This window comes from Lissotriton helveticus, chromosome 4_1, assembly GCF_964261635.1.
Source record: "Lissotriton helveticus chromosome 4_1, aLisHel1.1, whole genome shotgun sequence".
In the NCBI taxonomy this organism is placed as follows: domain Eukaryota; kingdom Metazoa; phylum Chordata; class Amphibia; order Caudata; family Salamandridae; genus Lissotriton; species Lissotriton helveticus.
Genome location: NC_136063.1, coordinates 981,546,989 through 981,564,922, shown reverse-complemented (window position 1 = coordinate 981,564,922; position 17,934 = coordinate 981,546,989). Strand labels below are relative to the sequence as shown.

Genomic DNA, 17,934 nt, shown 5'->3' with positions numbered 1-17,934 from the left:
TAGGTGACTCACTGAATTTCTATTGCTGCACCTGTTTCACACTTTACTGTACGTTTTAATTTTCTTGCTTTGTGTTTAGAAAGCAAATGTGCGATGACTCGGACATAGTGAGAAGCTACATAGCAATTAAGGACGTTGTGTGTGGAGAGATACACTGTTGGGTCGCTTTGGTGCTGCAGAATGTCTGTATGCTCTTGGTAGAGGTGTAGAGTACTAACAACATTGCAAGTGTTGTCTTTATCTGAACGTGGGTCTTGGTTGCTTCTTGGAGGCTTTTTGTTGATCTGGAGATATTGGAAGGGCAAAACAGCCCAAGCCAAGGAGGAAGAGAAACTGATTGTTAGCATAAGATACTCTGCCTTAAAGTTGATTTTATTGTTTTTGTGGTTTCCAGTTAATAGTTCTTGGATGTTTTATGGGAAATGGAATCCACGATCGGTGGTAAAAAAACAACAACAAAAACCACCAGGTTTGCAATTGTATCTTCCACGTTGAGGAGTTTTTGTGTATGTGTAGTGTACCAGAAATCTTATACTGTTAAAAAGTCTGCCTTGTTTAGATTGTTAAGTTTGAGCAGCAAGCCACCTCTGTTGTACTTCAGTGGATGTTTAGATTGAAATCCCAAGCAACGTTCTGTAACTTGTATGTGCAAGAGTCAAAATTAAGTTAAAGTTAAGTATATAAAGTTAAAATTATGTGTCTGGTGGAAACCGGGGCGGGGGAGACGGTTGAGGTAGACGAAAGACCTATTTTACTTGATTGCTCTTCCATTAAGCAGCCAAACTGACATACAAATGAGAAATTAAGCAAATCAAGTTAAACGTGTGCGTTATCAATGAGGTAAACTGGCTTTGGTTACTCTAGCTGCATTGAACTTTACCACCAGTAAAAAAAAACATGACATTTTCTTACTTGGCGCACTGTGAAAAATGCTATTAAATGTGATGAGCATGTTTAATGCTTGATTTGTAAAAATGTAATATTTTGGTTGTCTTGTAAACAGTACAGCATCTTCTCTTGTGTATGTCCAAAACCAAAGTTGTTTTTTAAGATAGGGATGCATTTTGGTTAATGTGGAAAGATTTCCAGTCTCCTTTACACGCCTGGAACAAGTATGTTAAACTTTTGGGGAATATTGAAAACTGTATGGGATAGGGTTCCAAATGTTGTGACCTCTGGTGAAGTGGGCCAGTGAGTTGGTGAACGGGAGGGGATGTGGTCATTGGCGAAAGCTGTGACGAGTACTCCTGGTTGGACCACAGCAGTACTATGCTCATGTTGATGAAGTTAGTGATGTCAGGGGGGAGGGGAATGAGGCAGTGTTGCCATGAGTCTGGCAAACTTGGTTTGTAGTGGAAAGTGGGGTCATGTCGAAGAAGGGTTTGAGAACATTTTGTGAATACTCTTAAGTTGCACATCCCCTGAGTATCAATTCTTGCTGTTTCATATGTAATCAATTGTATCTTAATTTCTGAAATAATTGGCATACCTGTTGTTTTCCTGTGCATTTACTAATTTACTAAAAAAAAGTATGTTTCATTTGTAGTTTTCCAAATCTGTGCATTATGTAAACAAAGGTCAGAGGTGAATTTCAAAGATGAAGGTATTGTTTTGGTACTTCGTGACATTAGCGGCCCATCTACCAAAGTAGCTCCATGAGATTTGACGTCTTGGTGGCTTGGAGGGCATTGAGTTCACTGTGTTTTTTGTTTCGAAAAAGTTAATCGAAAAAACTTTCAAAGGGAAATTTGCCCATGACCTAATGTCCAGCTCTCACAGGATTGGCCAGAAAGGCCTAGCTAGGTAGCTTGTGACGTTTATCAGATCTGTTTGACCTCCCATGTCTGGTTGGAGGTGCCATGGTGCACTTTGACAAAATAAAAGTTTCTGAACTTCCCAATAGGGGATGATTGGTGTTTTGGGGAAATCTCCTCACACCGTGTGTTAAACAAACAGAAAGACTGCTTTGCTTGGTATTTAGGCTCTGTGTCATTTTACATTTGTCTGGGCCTCATTCTGTGCTTATGCGATTGCTTAGTAACCCACGAGAGTAGATGCACATTTAAAATTTAGTAGAAAGATACCATTGGTTTGTAAATGGTGTATTTATTTAGGAGTTGGGTTGGGTGGAGCGTTCTGAAGATGCTGAATCATCAGTCCCTCATGCCTCTAAAAAGTCGTGCAGCTTCCAGAGAAGGGCCATTATGCTAAATATGTTTGCTTCAGGCATCCTTCTGTTTATAGGTTTGTTGCCAGACGACTGAAGGTTAGGATAGTATCAGTCTTAGAGAAGGTATAACTTTGTTTTTCGACTTGCTGGATTTGTGTCCACATGTTGGGTGTTAGTAGATTAAACGAAGGACAATTATTATTGTTGTTAACTAGCTCGAACTACCCACTTCTCACCCATGATCACACTGACCCCTGGCACCCTGCTGTACATTGAGCCCGAGGTCTTGTGATGATCTTTACAAGAAAGTGGACACTTGGTTAGTCATGTTATTGGATGGAGAGAACCAAACTACTGAGTTGGTGATCTTAATCTCCTAATGTAGTATTCAAACCTCACCTGCTTAAGCCTGTGTTGTGTATTCCCTGGATTAGTAGATGTAGGATAACAAATTACATTTTCAAAGTAGGACATTTTCAGAAGAGTTCTCCCCCTCGCTGTGGGGAAACAGTCTGCCTGTTTGGGCTGCGGATGCCCAAGAATGTACAGATATGTATTCCTTTTATTTTTTTGTAACCCTGTGGTCAAAGAGGAGAGCCAAGGGGCACACAATATTTAATGAGTGCATGCTGCGTAATGTTGAGCATCTTTGTAACATGCACCAGCGAACTGAATTGACAACTGGCACGTGATTAATAGGCTCTGTTACAACCCAAAACAATGCTGCTGATGTGATCCACTCTAGAACTATGAAGGGGCAAGTCGGGTCCACCGGGCCTAGGCCTTAGATCTGTGACTTCCGAGTGGCTCTTTTGGTATTCTAAACTGGAAGCCGTTATCCTCACGAAAGCATGCATATTTTATAAAGTCTTATTCAGTTTAGTATCATATAGTTTTTCAGAGCGATTCTTGAAATCTGGAGGCACAGTTCAACCAAATGTGTCGGTAAAACGTGCCATGCAGTGCCTAATGTTATCTTTATTATTTGGATAACTTGACCCGTAAAGTGATTGTTTTGCCCATCTGATATATTTCAAGAGCTCGTTGCAACATCATTTGTTGAGGTGCTTGTATTGTCATCAATAAAAAGCACATACTTGTACTTCTTGTTCAATACGTGTTCACAACATTGCATCATACACTCCAAAACAAGAGGGCCTCCTTGTTCAATGAAGGCAAACTTAATATTCGGAAAAAAAGTGCTTTATTTGTGTAGGCCTTTTTTCAATTTTGTAAAAAAAAATGTTGGGAGCATCACGGAGCTTGTGCTCTACATGTCAACAAGTAAGAGAGAAATCTTTTCGCAATGCAAAATCAAGAAAGCGATTCATAGGAACATTCTGAGGGTTCGAGTTAGGTCAGTTGTGGCAAAATGATCCCGTGACTCATTATCACAAGAGATTCAATGGTCACACATGATGCTCTACTTGTGAAGAAATACGATGTTAGGGTTCATGTGTGGATGAGTTCTCGACTTTAGGAATCCGGGTTAATGTCCCCACATAATAACTTTAAGGTCTTATCTGTCGCTGCCCCAACCCTCCCCTCCCCCCAAGAAGATTAAAAACACACACTTCAGCACTGGCAAATGTCTTATAGGATATCCCAAGAAAGTGGCCTGTGCTTTAGAGCAATGTAAAGACATGTATAGTAAAGTATTGTGTGCACACACAAGTTGGTTAGTAATGTATTGAAACGGAGAAGAACCCATTATATGTATTCCTGGAAAGACCCCAGGGTGTATCTTACTTTGCCTAGAACTATAGTCTTTGGGTGACCGCATTTGGCTCTGAGGGAAGTCCAGTTTGAAACCAAAACATAGTTTCACGTATAAAAAATCCTGGGCTGATGGCTTCTTGCATTTCTGACATACTTGTTGTGAAGATGGAACTTATGTTGGTTTTACTAATGTGGAACAGTCCAAGTATCTTTGGCAGAGGCTTTAAACATGCCTTGTGACAACTTCACCCAAAGTGGGTTCTGACTGAACTATCTTGTGAAAGGTTGAGCCAGGTGATTAGCCCACCAAGCCCAAGCAGATAAATCCTGTCCCTCAGTCAGTGTCCTTGTCTTGAAATGTTCACCTGCCTTTCTTACATGCCACAAAGAGAAATGTGGGTAGAACGTCCTGTTCTGTCATGTACTACTCCACGAGCTGTAGCACAGATACAGCTCATTTTCCTTGTTCGCGCCGGGCACACCTTTTAAAAGGTGCATCGGTGCAAACATGGAAAATGATATGTATTAGGATGAATGCACTGCCCCCAGGGCAGCCCCGAACTCGCGCTGCCCTGGGGGCAGTGCATTGATGTGAAAAATGAAGCATCTGCTTTGAAGCCGCTCTGTGTTTCACAGTGCAGGCGCCGGCACTTTGAAGGAGGATTAGAGGTACCCTTGCAGGCGGTGCAGTGAGTGACTGCACCCACCCTCAGAGGGCAGCCATCAGAGGCTAAACTGAAAGTGTGCCTCCTGCACCCATGTCTATAATGTGGCCTGGGCACAGAGGAAAAGGGATTCCCTCATTTGCAGGGGGCCACAGCGACTTGCACATGGGGTAATGCCCTCTGATGATCCTATCGGTATTACAGAAGGGTCACACAAGCATCTGCGGCCCCCTCTGTAATACCAAAGTGCCCCAAGGGTGCGCAAAGGCAGGCGCAAATGCCAGTTGCACTTCTGTTATACAGCCCAGGTGGTCACACGAAGAAGGCATTAGAAGAGCTGATAGTGAACATCCCAGTCAAGTCCATCGGGCAAGGTTGTCAGGCCTTTTAACTCTGTCATTGCACTGAGAAAATGGGTGATATTCTGACCAATGTGATTTCTGTTCATGCGTGCCCAGCATTGAGAGCTGCTTTCTCACACGCATAAATATTACACTTTGCCAGGGACTCGGATCATGCTACCTCAGGCCAGGGGCAAGAGGTAGGCGGGAGGGGACTGTTGCAAATTTTAGCTGCTGCGCCAGTGGAATAGCCAAGATATACTTCATAGACTGACATGCTTTAAGAATTACCATGGATCCAACAGGCTGCAGTAGCACAAGCTAATGAGCATGGCAGACGGAGCTCTTGATTTGCTGCAGATCAGAATTTAGTAGGCCACCCCTTTGTTTTCTTCCATTTGGTATTTGTAGTACTTTTTTCATAATGGACGCCCAAGCACCAGAATACAGAGCTAAAACGGAACAGTATGATCTACCTGCGGCTGACGTGGAGCAACATGAAACACCTGACAGCAGGTGTGATGATACGCAAGGTCACACACACTCCCTGTGTTTGTCCCCTTCTATCTCACCCAATCCTCTGCAGCCACATACAAGACAACGTGCTGCAGGCTTACAATACTATCTGTGGTCTTTCCTTTCACTGGACCTGTCAGTGAAGCCCTTTGGAGTAGTCGAGTCCAACACCTAAGTAAGTTTAACCCAAGATGTACACTGCACAGGAAGAATGGTCAGATGTGAAGGTAGAAAGAACGTTTAAAAAAAGTGTCAACTGTTCTTTTCAATTGGAGTAGATGCCCGGTATCAAGTTTGTACCTTCAAATATGTACTCCAATATTCTCATTACACATCAGAAAGCATAATGTTCAGATCACTGTCCCGGAAAGTTAAGCATCCTTTGAGTTACTTTAGTATCTGTGCCCTGTAATAGTTGTAATAGTTTTCTATTCCATTGTCACATCAGTCCTATTCTCATCCCATGTTTCTGGAATAATGGTTGTTGATGATTTGGATCAGAAATTGGTTCTTGTGAACTTCTCTTAGGCATTCTATGTTTTAGTGGCTTTTGCTACTGTCAGCTGAGTGTAAACTCTGCTTATTCGTCTGTATGTAGCTTTAGGTGGTGGTCTGTGTTTATAAAATAGGTTTTCATGTTTGTGGTAGTGTTCTTAGGTTTCATGGGTTGCTGAAGGATCTGGTGCATGTTTTCCTTAGCATTGTAATTATTTGTTCTTGCGTTGAAGATGCGTTGTTTTAAATGTTTGGCTAAATGGGGACCACCTCCCTCTGTCTGCATGACGTACTCTTGGTGAATTGTCTGGTTGGATCTTCTGACGTTTGTGATCATGGAATAAGCCTTAAAAATATAAGCTTGTATAAGTTGTTGTGCGCATGGATGTTCTGTTGTTTCTTGTAGACTCCTAGTGCCATATCATTACACAATTAAGCCGTATCATTATAACACTTGCCCACTACACCTAAGTTCTCCAGGTTCTGTTCTTAGTTGACAGACCTCTTTTATAAGTCTGCACCAATGCTGGCTGTAGTACCACTCTCCTTGTGGCCCAAACCTGAACTTTCTCACTAATTAGATAAGTCATTTGTCAAGAGGTCAACGGGCATATGCCTAAACTTTACCGTCACTTTGGTTTCTGATACATAGTTTGTGCTATCCTCTCAGGTGGCTAATTTCAGCTCCTACACCTCACTGTCACATGGATGACGATATTCATTTTCTAACTATAGTTCCTTCAAACTTTGTTTTAAACAGAGTAAATAATGGAATAGGATTATTGCCCAGTTAAACAAATCTGTCTTTCAATCCAAAACACAATGTCAACAATAATGTAGATGTATTTTATGTATTTGTTATTCTATTGGTATTTATAGTGTTGTTGGAATTAGAAGTATGAGTTCAGTTTTGTTCAGGTACAATTTTACGGAAAGAACAGACATCCAATGTAGTCGTTTCCCAGGGCTACATCTGTGATGGATGGGTGGATCTCAGCCTGAAGACTAATCCAGATGAGACTGGGTTAATGAGAACTGTAGCCAGCACTCTGTTCCATTTATCACCAGAGCTGGTTAATAATCCATTTTTATAATACCACTCCCTGTTTCAGAAGTAAGCAACCATGTCCATTTTGACAGTAGTCTTCTTAAGTGAAAGGAGGTGTGGTCTAAATGTTATTATCTACAATTATTCAGAAGATTGTGCTTGTTTTTGCCAGGTGCATTGTGGGCTCATTGTTTCACTGGTTTCTATCTACTTTTAAATGCGCAGAACACACTCAACGCAGTTTCTTCTTGTGTAGTTGCATACGTTTGAGATAATAACAGACTACAGTTTGTTCGCATGCTTAACCATACCAAACCAAACGGCAGCCACTCAATCAGAAACATAGACTTAGGGAAGACCATTGGCAAAGGCTTACGAATTAGGACCCTCGGTTTTGGAATTTTAAATGAAAATTTGAGGTAACACGAATCTTTTCTAACGCCTAAGTTTTTTGTTGAGCATTCCCCACATTCTCCATAACGTGCAAAAATACAACGTAGCCAATAGGAAAAGATTGACACTGACATTTATATCTGGTGCTCTTATAGAGCTACGTGGGAACCTTGTTTGGGAGGTAACATGTTTGGGGGAAGGAGATGATGAATAGGAGGGGCTTGTAATGAGGAATAGAAAAAGTGATTGTGTCCCATTCTCAAAAATCTTCTATTTTGCCACTGGATGCAAGCTCTGATGACGGGTATGTTGATTCTAATATTGATGTCATAGTCTGACTTCTCTCTCTATGAATGAGGTGTTTTTGTCTCCTCAGGAGGCCTCATTGCTCCTCTTCTGCTCACTACAGTTTAAGGTGCAGGCACAGTACCATTTTTCCAACCCTCTTTACCCTGTTCTAAATCCATCCTCCAAAACAGTTAGTTAGGGATCTCTATTTACTGACTTAATTTAGCTTGTCGTCTCGTTGGTTTATTCTTCTGACAAAGACAACAATATCCTTTCATCGTAGTCCTGAATTACAGATAATTTGATTGCGTACCACAACTGTATTTTTAACTTCTTGGTACTAGCTACAGAAGTCCATTATGTGGTATAATTTCTTATTGCATGTTGAGTTACTGAGGCATTTTGAGACTTTCAGTCACTTTTTTTCTTCTACTTTTTGCTTCATCTCTGTATTTCTAGTACATTGTTTACTTTTGCTGGATTCATTCTCCTTTAATCTCGGTTCTTGTTGTTGATGAGATATTCTAGTTTTCTCTTTGGATTCTTTCTTTGCGCTAGTTTGTTTATATACTGTTTGTCCGTAGTGGCTAAAGAGAGGCGCTTGTTCAAAAACATTGTTTCGCTGAATGTCTATATTGTTTAGGCTCTGGTGTGGGCTCCAGGGACACAGCACCAGCATTGGTAAAAAGGTATTCTGTTTCTTTTGGCCACAGTTCCCTTAAGGCACATTCCGGTAGCGCCCCAGGCTTATTGAAACCGAGTTGGTTCTAGATTGTGTACTTGTTCCATCTATAGCATTGGGAAGAATGATGGCAGCCCAACGGTTCCAACCAATGGTCATTCTCCTTGACATTCACGCCTGGATAACCTCGGGTATAGAATAGTTCTTGCCATTTAGGAGAACACAGAGAACTCACCTGCTTGGAACATCACCTTGGAAGATGGTCTGCTACTCGTCAAGGGAACTTCGCGCCTTGCAAAAATATTCTTGCGCATGTCGATCCGTTTTTCCTGGCCGTTACAGGGGTAAACGGTTTTGCCCTGGTTGCGGTTGGTCGCCTGGTTATGCCCCCGCCACCTTACTACGGAGAGGCGAGGATCGTGTGAAACACCTTTGCTTACTGCTCAACACGAGATCAGTAGGTAAGCATGCCCTGGAGATCTTTGATCTCCTTGTTAGGGAAAGACCACTTTGTCTTCTGCTGACCGAAACCTGGTTGGGGGAGATGTCCAATCCGGACATTATGGCGGCTATTCCATCGGATTACAACATTTTTCGGCAAGATAGAGCCAAGGGCAGGGGAGGCGGGGTGGCGGTGGTAGTGAATAAGTCCGCTTCTTGCTCTATTCTCCCTCTGGACACAATTGCAGGATCGGAATCCCTTGCCTTCACTATTAGGCTGACTCCGCAACAAGCTTTGAAAGGGCTGTTGGTATCTAGACCCCCTGGACCAGTAGGTTCTTTTTTCGATGACCTCCAGGTTGCCATCTCTGGGCTGGCCTTGAGTGCGCGGCATTGTCTGCTGGCGGGAGATTTCAATTTTCATATGGATGTGGGTGACGACTTGGATTCGAACAAACTGTTTGACATTACTGCCCCTCTGGGCCTCGTCCCTTTTCTCGTGGGCCCCACACACGACAAGGGACATACCTTAGATCAGGTTTTTTCCTCGGTCCCTCTAGTTGATATTGAGCTTCTCCCAGTGCTCTGGACTGACCATAGGCTGGCCAGATTCTCTGTACTGGGTAGCGAAAAACTACCCAGTAGCGCCCCTAGACAGTATGGCTCTGCCCGAAGGGCTCTGTACAGAGTCACCCCCGAGTTGTTAGCGCAGGCCTCTGTGGACCATCCGTGCCCTCTCTCAGGTGATTTAGTGCAGGATGTCGAGTCCTTGCAGCTGTGGTTGCTGGAGAGGCTGAATGACCTGGCCCCCGCAATGGCCCCTCGGGATACGGCTAAGAGGGTCTCGGCACCGTGGTTCACTGAGGCATCGTGTGCGACTCGCCGCCAGTGTAAGGTGGCTGAGAGGGCATGGCGCCTTCATTATGATTTGGAGGCCAGACTGGCTTATAGGACTCTGGTCAAAGCTTACCATCATGATATTCTCCGTGAGAAAAAGGATTATCTGGCCAGGAGGATAGAGGCTGCCTCTAACTCCTGCAAAGAGATCTTTACTGTGGTGAGGGAGTTTACGGCCTCCAGATCCAACTTGCCCCAAAGAGCTCCATCTGAGCTGTGGGTCTGTGATCTTGCCAATTTCTTCATGGATAAGATCAGATCTATCCAGGACTCTTTCACAGTGAGGTCTCGTGAAGTGTGTTCCAGCCTGATGGTCGGACCAGCTCCGCCGTCTACGCGGGGTGTGGTTCTTGCAGAGTTTCCCTCTGCTTCCGCCGATGCCTCTCTAGCACTCTTGGCCAATCTTAAATCGGGTTCGCCATTAGACCCCCGTCCGGCCAAATTTTTGGCTAAGATGGCGGCCGTGGTCAACCCACTGGTCAACCCACTTGTGAATATGTCTCTGAGGGAGGGGAGGGTCCCGCAGTCCTGGAAAAGGGCAATGGTGATCCCCCTCCTCAAGAAGCCTGGGTTAGATTCAGAGGTTTTGGCCAACTACAGGCCGATTTCCCTCCTCCCGGCGCTGGCTAAAATCACGGAGAAACATGTGCATGGCGTTCTCTCTAGCTTTCTAGAATCCAATGACCTGTTACACCCCTCGCAGTCCGGCTTCCGCCCTAATTTAAGTACGGAGACGGCACTCCTGGAGGTGTCAGAGATTATTAGGGAGACACTGGATTCTGGAGGCAGGGCCCTGCTTGTTATGCTTGATCTGTCGGCGGCCTTTGATACCGTCCCCCATGAGGCGCTCCTCGCCAGGCTTCATGACATCGGTCTGAGGGGGACGGTGTTCAACTGGTTTACATCTTTTCTTGAGGGCCGCCGACAAACGGTCTGGGCCTCCTCGAGCTCCGCCGAGATGCCACCATTGGTAGTCGGAGTTCCGCAGGGGTCTGTGTTGAGCCCGACTCTTTTTAACATCTTTATGACCCCTCTGGCGGCACTGGTGGAGTCCTTTGGGGCCCAGATCGTGTCCTACGCGGATGACACTCAATTGCTTTTCACGTGTGGGAAAGATCAGGCTTTTGATGGAGAGAAGATTCGGGGCTGTTTGGAGATGGTTTTCAGCTGGTTTCAGCTGAACAGCCTCAAAGCCAACTCCAATAAATCGGAGGTGCTGCTTTTTGGCTGTTCCTTTGACCCCGATTGGCGGGCCTGGTGGCCTATGGATATGTGTCCCCCTGCCCAGGCATCGCTGGTGGCAAAAAATCTGGGAGTGAAGATTGATAACAATCTGACGCTGAGATCACACATTCTTGGTCTGACGGGCACCTGTTTTGGTATACTCAAGATGCTCCGGAAGTTCCTGCCTTTACTCACAGAAGAGCATAGAAATATCACTGTGCAAGCCTTAATTGGCTCCAGACTGGACTACGCGAACGTCCTTTATGTGGGTCTTCCGGACTATCTTGTTCAGCGGCTGCAGATTGTGCAGAACTCTGCGGCCTGCGTCATTTTTGACCTCCATAGGCGAGTGAGAGCCTCCGGTTTGGTGCAGTCGCTTCACTGGCTGCCCATCCGGAAGCGGATCATGTTCAAAGCACTGACCTTGGCGCATAAAGCGCTATTTGGCGCCGGAGCAAAGTACTTACAGCGCAGGCTTGCTTTCTACCGCCCGGCTAGATCACTGCGGTCAGAATCTCTGTTTTTGGCTGTGGTCCCTCGAGTGAGGAAGGCACGCACCGGGGGGCGCTCCTTTAGTTTGAGGGCCCCTCAGTTGTGGAACACCTTGCCTCTGGCCTTGCGGCGCTCCTCTAACTTGCTCCTGTTCAGGAAGAGCCTTAAGACCTGACTTTTTAACCTTTAGGTTGTCTTTTTTTCCCTGTTTGGTGTCTGTTTATATGGTGTTATGTTTTTTATACTGAGCCGCCTCGATAAAGCGCCGGGACACTCCTTTGGAGGAGCTGTGCGCTATAGAAATAAAATTTAACATAACATAACATAACATCACTTTTATTGCACTGGCATTAGCACTAATTTGCCCTACCAGACTATAGTGCTTCTGAAATCGCAAAGCTGGATTGATGAATTATCGAGCGCTTTGTAAATGTGGGCACTGCAAAAAAAGAGCTGCACCCTGCTATTAATTGTGTGGCAGGGCTTGTCTAGAAACATGAGCGAGATCCCTTCAGAATTTATACAGGATGGCTCAACCGTTGTTGTTTTTCTCCTTAAGCCCCATGAGTCCATGTGCTGCCTGCTTTTGCTGTTAAAAAACCTTCTTAGTGGACTTTTTTTTCTGTTAAGTGTTGTAAAAATGGATATGACATTTACCACTAGACCAACACTTGTTATCTGTTTGAGGTGAGTTTTCATAGCACCACATGCCCAATGCACAACGCTTTTGCTGTGACTAGGAGTGGCTTTCTCTTGTACAACTGTCATACTTCTGAATTCCATATGTACTCCAAGCGTAAGTCACAGCAGTTCATTTGTAAATCAGGCCCAATGTGTTTATTATTCGCGTTTTTTCAGGTGGTGCCCTATGTTTTGATTGTCAACTTCAATTTGTTGATGTTTAGGTCATTTCCTTTCCATTAGTCTGCAGATTCAGGTGGTATGCATTGTTCATTTTTTGGTCTAGCAAGGATAACTGAATCACACACGCTAAATGGGGCTGGCAGTTGGGCAGCCCAATTTGTCTCCTATTTTGAAGAGGTTTCTTCTGTCAGTGATCATCTGATTGGAGTATTTTTAACTTGTGACGTTCAACTGGAATGCCTTGCCTGTTGTGCTGAGGTGTACCATAAATCCTTCCTATTGTACTCTGTTTTCATGTGTTCAGTCATTCATATTTAACATTGTTTGTATCTGTACGTAAATATAGTCGCCGGGCTCATAGATATTATTTCTCTGAAGAAAAACATCCAGTTCATTGATACCTTAAGTAAACTTCCAAAGTCCTTTATTGGCAAACTTTCTTCACCAAACTCTTAAAACATCTGTTGAACACTAGCCAGATCTTTAACCTCCAGGCTGATTGCTGCTCACTGATATGTACCAGACAGTTCCTTCCAGACGTGTCAAATATGAAGTTACTTCATGGCCAATGGGTTATTGCGGTAACCACGTAAAACTTGCTTTGCAAGATTTTTTTTTTGTGTGAGAAGACCCCAAACTTCTCTTTTTCCACTACCTTCTGTTTTTCACCCTAGTTTCTAACAGCAACCAAGAGACTCATGAGTTCAACATCCATCTAATTTTGCTGACAACCACGGATCTCCCCAAAGTGAAGGGGTGAGCATTGTGGGCATCCATTTTAATTGAGAACAAGCACATGGACCAGTCATCGCATACTTCAGTCAATACCCGGTCTTTCTTCTCCTCTAAATGAAGGCCCGAACACAGGAATTTCAGATAGCTTCCATTTTGCCCTTTGGGAACTGTGTTATCTCTATTACCCGTTTTAGCCACTGTGGAAGTCCTACTAATTTTGTGAAGGTTAGCAAGAGTGGCGTTTCACCGCTGTTTCTCCAAGCACACCAGTATATTCAGAAAATTTGCTTTTGCCTTATTTGTGGAGGCCTTGCATACAAGTTGATGATTCACCTAGAAGAGGATCTCTGGGGCAGCACTCACCTGTGCTGTAACCTTTGACCCGTTTTGCCCATAATTACAGGGTAGAGGAAGGCACATACCATTACCACCTGACATCTCAGAGTCTCACGACGTAATGGCAGCAGTTTCCAGTGGTTGCAAAAAATAGATTACTGATGGACTCAGTCATGAGTGTCCCCCTTGTGGTTGCAAAGATGAGTTGGTTTATGGTCTGAGTCAGTAATGTCCACAGCAGATCCAATCTGTGCTAGATTTTCTAGGTAACAGACTGTGAATGGCTTCCGTCTAAATTATCCAAAAATGTGGCATTGTTCTTGATCCTCTGGACCTACTTTAAAGTGCCATGATCTAAGTGTTCCCAACTCACGCACTTAGGAAGTTTCATAAGTGACAGCAAGGTTCTCTTGAAAAAGCCTAGATAGTCCAGATATCCTAGTATAAAATATATGTGCTTTGAGATGCAGTGGAATTAATGAATTCTTAAAAAAACATCTATCACAATGACCCGAATTTGACATAAAAGCCACGTATTGACATAGGTTTCTCTACAAGGGTTATTTTATTAGAGCCTTCCCCCCCCTACAGGGTAAGTCCTAAGACTGAGCTGCATTGATGCCACTCCAGGGGGGGGGGGCACCATTTTTGCCAAAGGTGCTTTCAACGTTCAGCTCTGCTCCATGATAACTTTAGTCACAGTTTTTTTATTCTTCAAAATCATGTTTCTTCCATATGCTAAACGTTGCTAGATCAACGACTCTGAAACAATTCTATTTACTTGAATTTGTAGATCTCACTCTTTTTAAGGACGGGAAATGGGTGCATCTTTTTTGTCAACATGTGGTTGTCATTCAGGGAGCCCAAGTAAAAGTGAACATAAGACGAATTGCTCTGATATTAAGTGGGGCTTTAGCATCCAAAACAGTGACCTGAAACGTTCATTGGAGTGTGATTTGGGCCTTCAGAATCCTAGTGTATTCAGTAAAGAGACATTTTTTCAAATGTTTTCGAGTTCATTGATTTTTATTCTTTTAAATTTCAAAGCACACAAACATGTTAAACAAATAAAAAAAAAATTGTAACCATCATCCCAGTTCGTAGCATGCAGTTAGAATGGATTGTAAGAAGAACTGAGAGGAGGGCGGGTAATATAGTAGGGGCTAGGAATTAAAAGGACAGCGGATGGCAAGTTCTGTCATTGGGTGACGCAAGAGGATGTACACACCAGAAGAGTATAAAGTGAGCTGATAGCCTTGGATTGGATAGATAGGCTAGCTCAAAATATTTCATGGAAAGCTGAATCCTCTCTCCATATTATTGTTTACAGTAAACCTTATTCACAACTCCTGGAACCTCTGATAGTCATGAGGGCACGCCTGCTTACGTCCTGATGCAGGAAGCCTGCTCCTTGTGAGCTGCGTCAACTGTAGCCTCACACCTATGTCACCTACGGATAATGTTTGATGGAAAAATCCATTGCAGGTCTCTACCGTGCAAACATGGGGCTTCACGCCACAGCTCCACTTGAGTTTTAGCTCTACGGCTTTCTTGACTTAATGCAGCTAGCTTCCCTGGTCCACGTGCTTTGTGATAAAATAATAACCACATCTGTGTTATAGCAGTCATGGTAGGCAGGCCTGCTCCAAACCTCTAAGGCTGTCGATTATATTATAAATTCAAAGGCCTAGCCTAAGCCCCTGCATTGCAGGGAGTCCCTCAGCCAGAATGCTCCCTCCCAAATTCTTCAGGGGGTCCCCATTCGGTCCGCCTGCAATGAACATCTGTTAGAGATGGGGGTCTCAGGAGTCCCTCTTCACATTCTGCGGGCGAGGGGCATCATTTTGCCTTCCCCAGTTCAGAAATTCTTGCATCAAACTCTGTGACGTTTTATAAAGTTTAGTTATACTCCGACCTAAGTGAGAGTGCCTTACAAGGCACCCTTATTTAAGGAGGCGTTCGGCCGGGCGGAAAATGTTATCAGGACCACTTCCCTTTTAGGAAGGGACCAGGCACCATCAACAGCAACCGAAGACAATGTCCAGGAACCGATCTTTCAACTGTGCCGCTGGAATGGAACTGGCTTTAAATATCCGTGCATCGTTCTGCAACAGCTGACATTTCAAGCGTTGCGAAGTGCAAGAGACAAAATGCGGGCGCTACATAAAGTGAACGCCCCCCATCCCAATTTTTTTTTTATTAAATAACTTGGCGTGGCACAAAGGAAGACAAAATAAATAGATAGAACAGACCATAAATACGTTATTGCACGTTGCACAGACTTTTTTATTTTGAGGAAAGTTTGTGTGTTTTATATATATTTTTTGTAACACCCTAAACCTGCTTGAAGGGTAGCGACATGTGCTGTCTCATTATCAAGTATGTGGCAGTAAAGATGTTTGCCAGTATCCCCCCCCCCCCCCGCAAAAAAAGAAAAACATTTTCAGCAAATACTTACAGACAAAACTTAGTGGATCCGAGAAATAATAAAAAGTTGATAAAATGGTGTATGGGGGAGTGCTGCCTTGCTTTGTGCAGGCCTGCTAGCTGCAGCGGCACTTTTTGAACATTTAAACACCGTTGTTGTAACACTTGAACGCTGTTGTTGTTCCGTCAAATTCTTCTTAGATTTTGCCCCACTATTTGTTCTGTGACCTATTCACATGTATACATTTCAGAATATCAGTTTATAGAAAAAAACTGAACAAAAAATATTTTTTTTAAATTGCAAAATGTACATCAGGCTAAGAGTCCACGCCCCCTCAATTCAGGCGGAACCAATTTATTAGATTTTCAGTATTGTGGCCGTCTTTTTCTCTGTTCATCAATAAAGGGAGAGGCGAACCTCGAGGGTGCGTGTATATGCTGTACTTCGCTATGTCATTTATCTGGTTTCGTACCCAAGGGTTCCCTTTAATTCTCTAACAGGACATCCATCAGGTATTTTTTAAGGACCCTCGCCCTCTGTCAGAAGGTTTGTTGGTGGAGGGAAGGGTCCCCTTTCACTTGAGTGTCAGGTGATGAATAGGAGGGGGTTTGTGGTGGAGTAAATTGTGAATATTTATACAGAAAAGTGAGGTTGACGAGCCATGTAATTCTGAACTTTGTATTAATTTGTGCACTTGTTGAAAAGTGTGCCCTCAGTGCAATAACTAACTGAGTGGACTATGATAATAAGAACTAAGGTTCTCCAACGTCAGTCCTGGAGGGCCGATTCCATGCCAGATTTTTAGCATATCCCTATTTAGATAAATGCAGTAATCTTAAAATACGGCATGGATCCGGCCCTCCAGCACTGACTTTGGAGAACCCTGCTATGAAGGGATCTCCAGAGTTTTTCAAATCTGCCAGCTTACTGAAAACCAAAAACTGCATCTGTCTCTCGCAGTTCTTTCTCCAGCACTCTGCGAAGGCTGCCTCCCATAATATGATAACTACAACTTGGTGCTCATCATGCATGACATGGAAACATTTCCTACACACAAAAAAGAGGGGAGAGGGGTATCTCTCCTTTTCTGCCCTTCCCGATTAATACACATACATGCAAAAGAGAAAAAAGAGGAAATGTAGTATTCTGTCGAATCAAGAATGCTACATAGGAAAAAAGCAAGGTTCCTTAAAAATGCCCTCGCACACTAGTAGTGGCATGCTTTATCATTGGACGTGCTACAACGTCCTTGCACAGACCCATGCCGGGGATGAAGCAAAGGGAAATTTGGGAAGACAATACACATATATGGGATTCTACTCTGCAGAAGTAAATAGTGAATAAAACTACCTCAGGGGACCACAAGTGGTGTAGAGTAGCAGTGGCTTTGCCTTGACGATTGTTTGACTACAGGGAGATGCTCCAGTTTCAGAGAAATTCTTAGTGAAACTTGGATCACCTTTTGCATAGTTACTGAGAAATGGCAAGTAAGGTCAACATTTTGGCTAATTGTATCCCCAGCCCCCAAACTAAAATTATAAGTAAGGGGTGGTAAAATAATTGAGCTCTCTTGAGTTCTTCAAGAAGGCCGAACGACCCAGTTGGGCAATCAAGAGTGCCCGAAACATGTTGACAAGAGAGCAAATAGAAGGGACACTAATACCCCTATTTCATCACTGCCATAGATGTTTGTAATCCTATCCAGGGGTACAGTAACAAAGATAGTTTAGGACATCCCTGATGTAGTTTTATTCGCTATTGTGTTCTGCAGAATAGAACATTATATTTGTATGCATTGTCTGCCCCATTTCCCTTTGCTCTGTTCCCGGTGATGGACTGCACAGGGATGTTGTAGCACGCGCAATGATGAAGCTTGCCACTAATGAGGGCATTTTTATGGAATATTGCTTTTTGTTATTTGTAGCATTCTTGATTTTATAGACTACTACATTTCCTTCTTTTTCTCTTTTGTGTGTGCATGGAAACATTTCCAACTAAGGGTCAAAAAACAAAAATACCCTTTCAACAAGCACCTTACACAGTGTAACATGCTTTCCGTGTAGGCAAGAACTGCAGCGCCCAACCTAGAGGCAGGGCCGGCCTAAGGCATCTGCAAGCTGTGCATCTGCACAGGGCCGCCAAACCCCAGGGGCCGCCACGCCAATATATATCCTTAGATACATATTTGCGTGGCGGCCCC

General features: G+C 43.7%; 1 protein-coding gene across 2 annotated transcripts in view; it reads left to right on the top strand.

The window, feature by feature from the left end:
* The window catches only part of GNAL (G protein subunit alpha L), a 955,956-nt gene that overhangs the window by 369,201 nt on the left and 568,821 nt on the right, over positions 1-17,934 (top strand). The window lies entirely within an intron of this gene.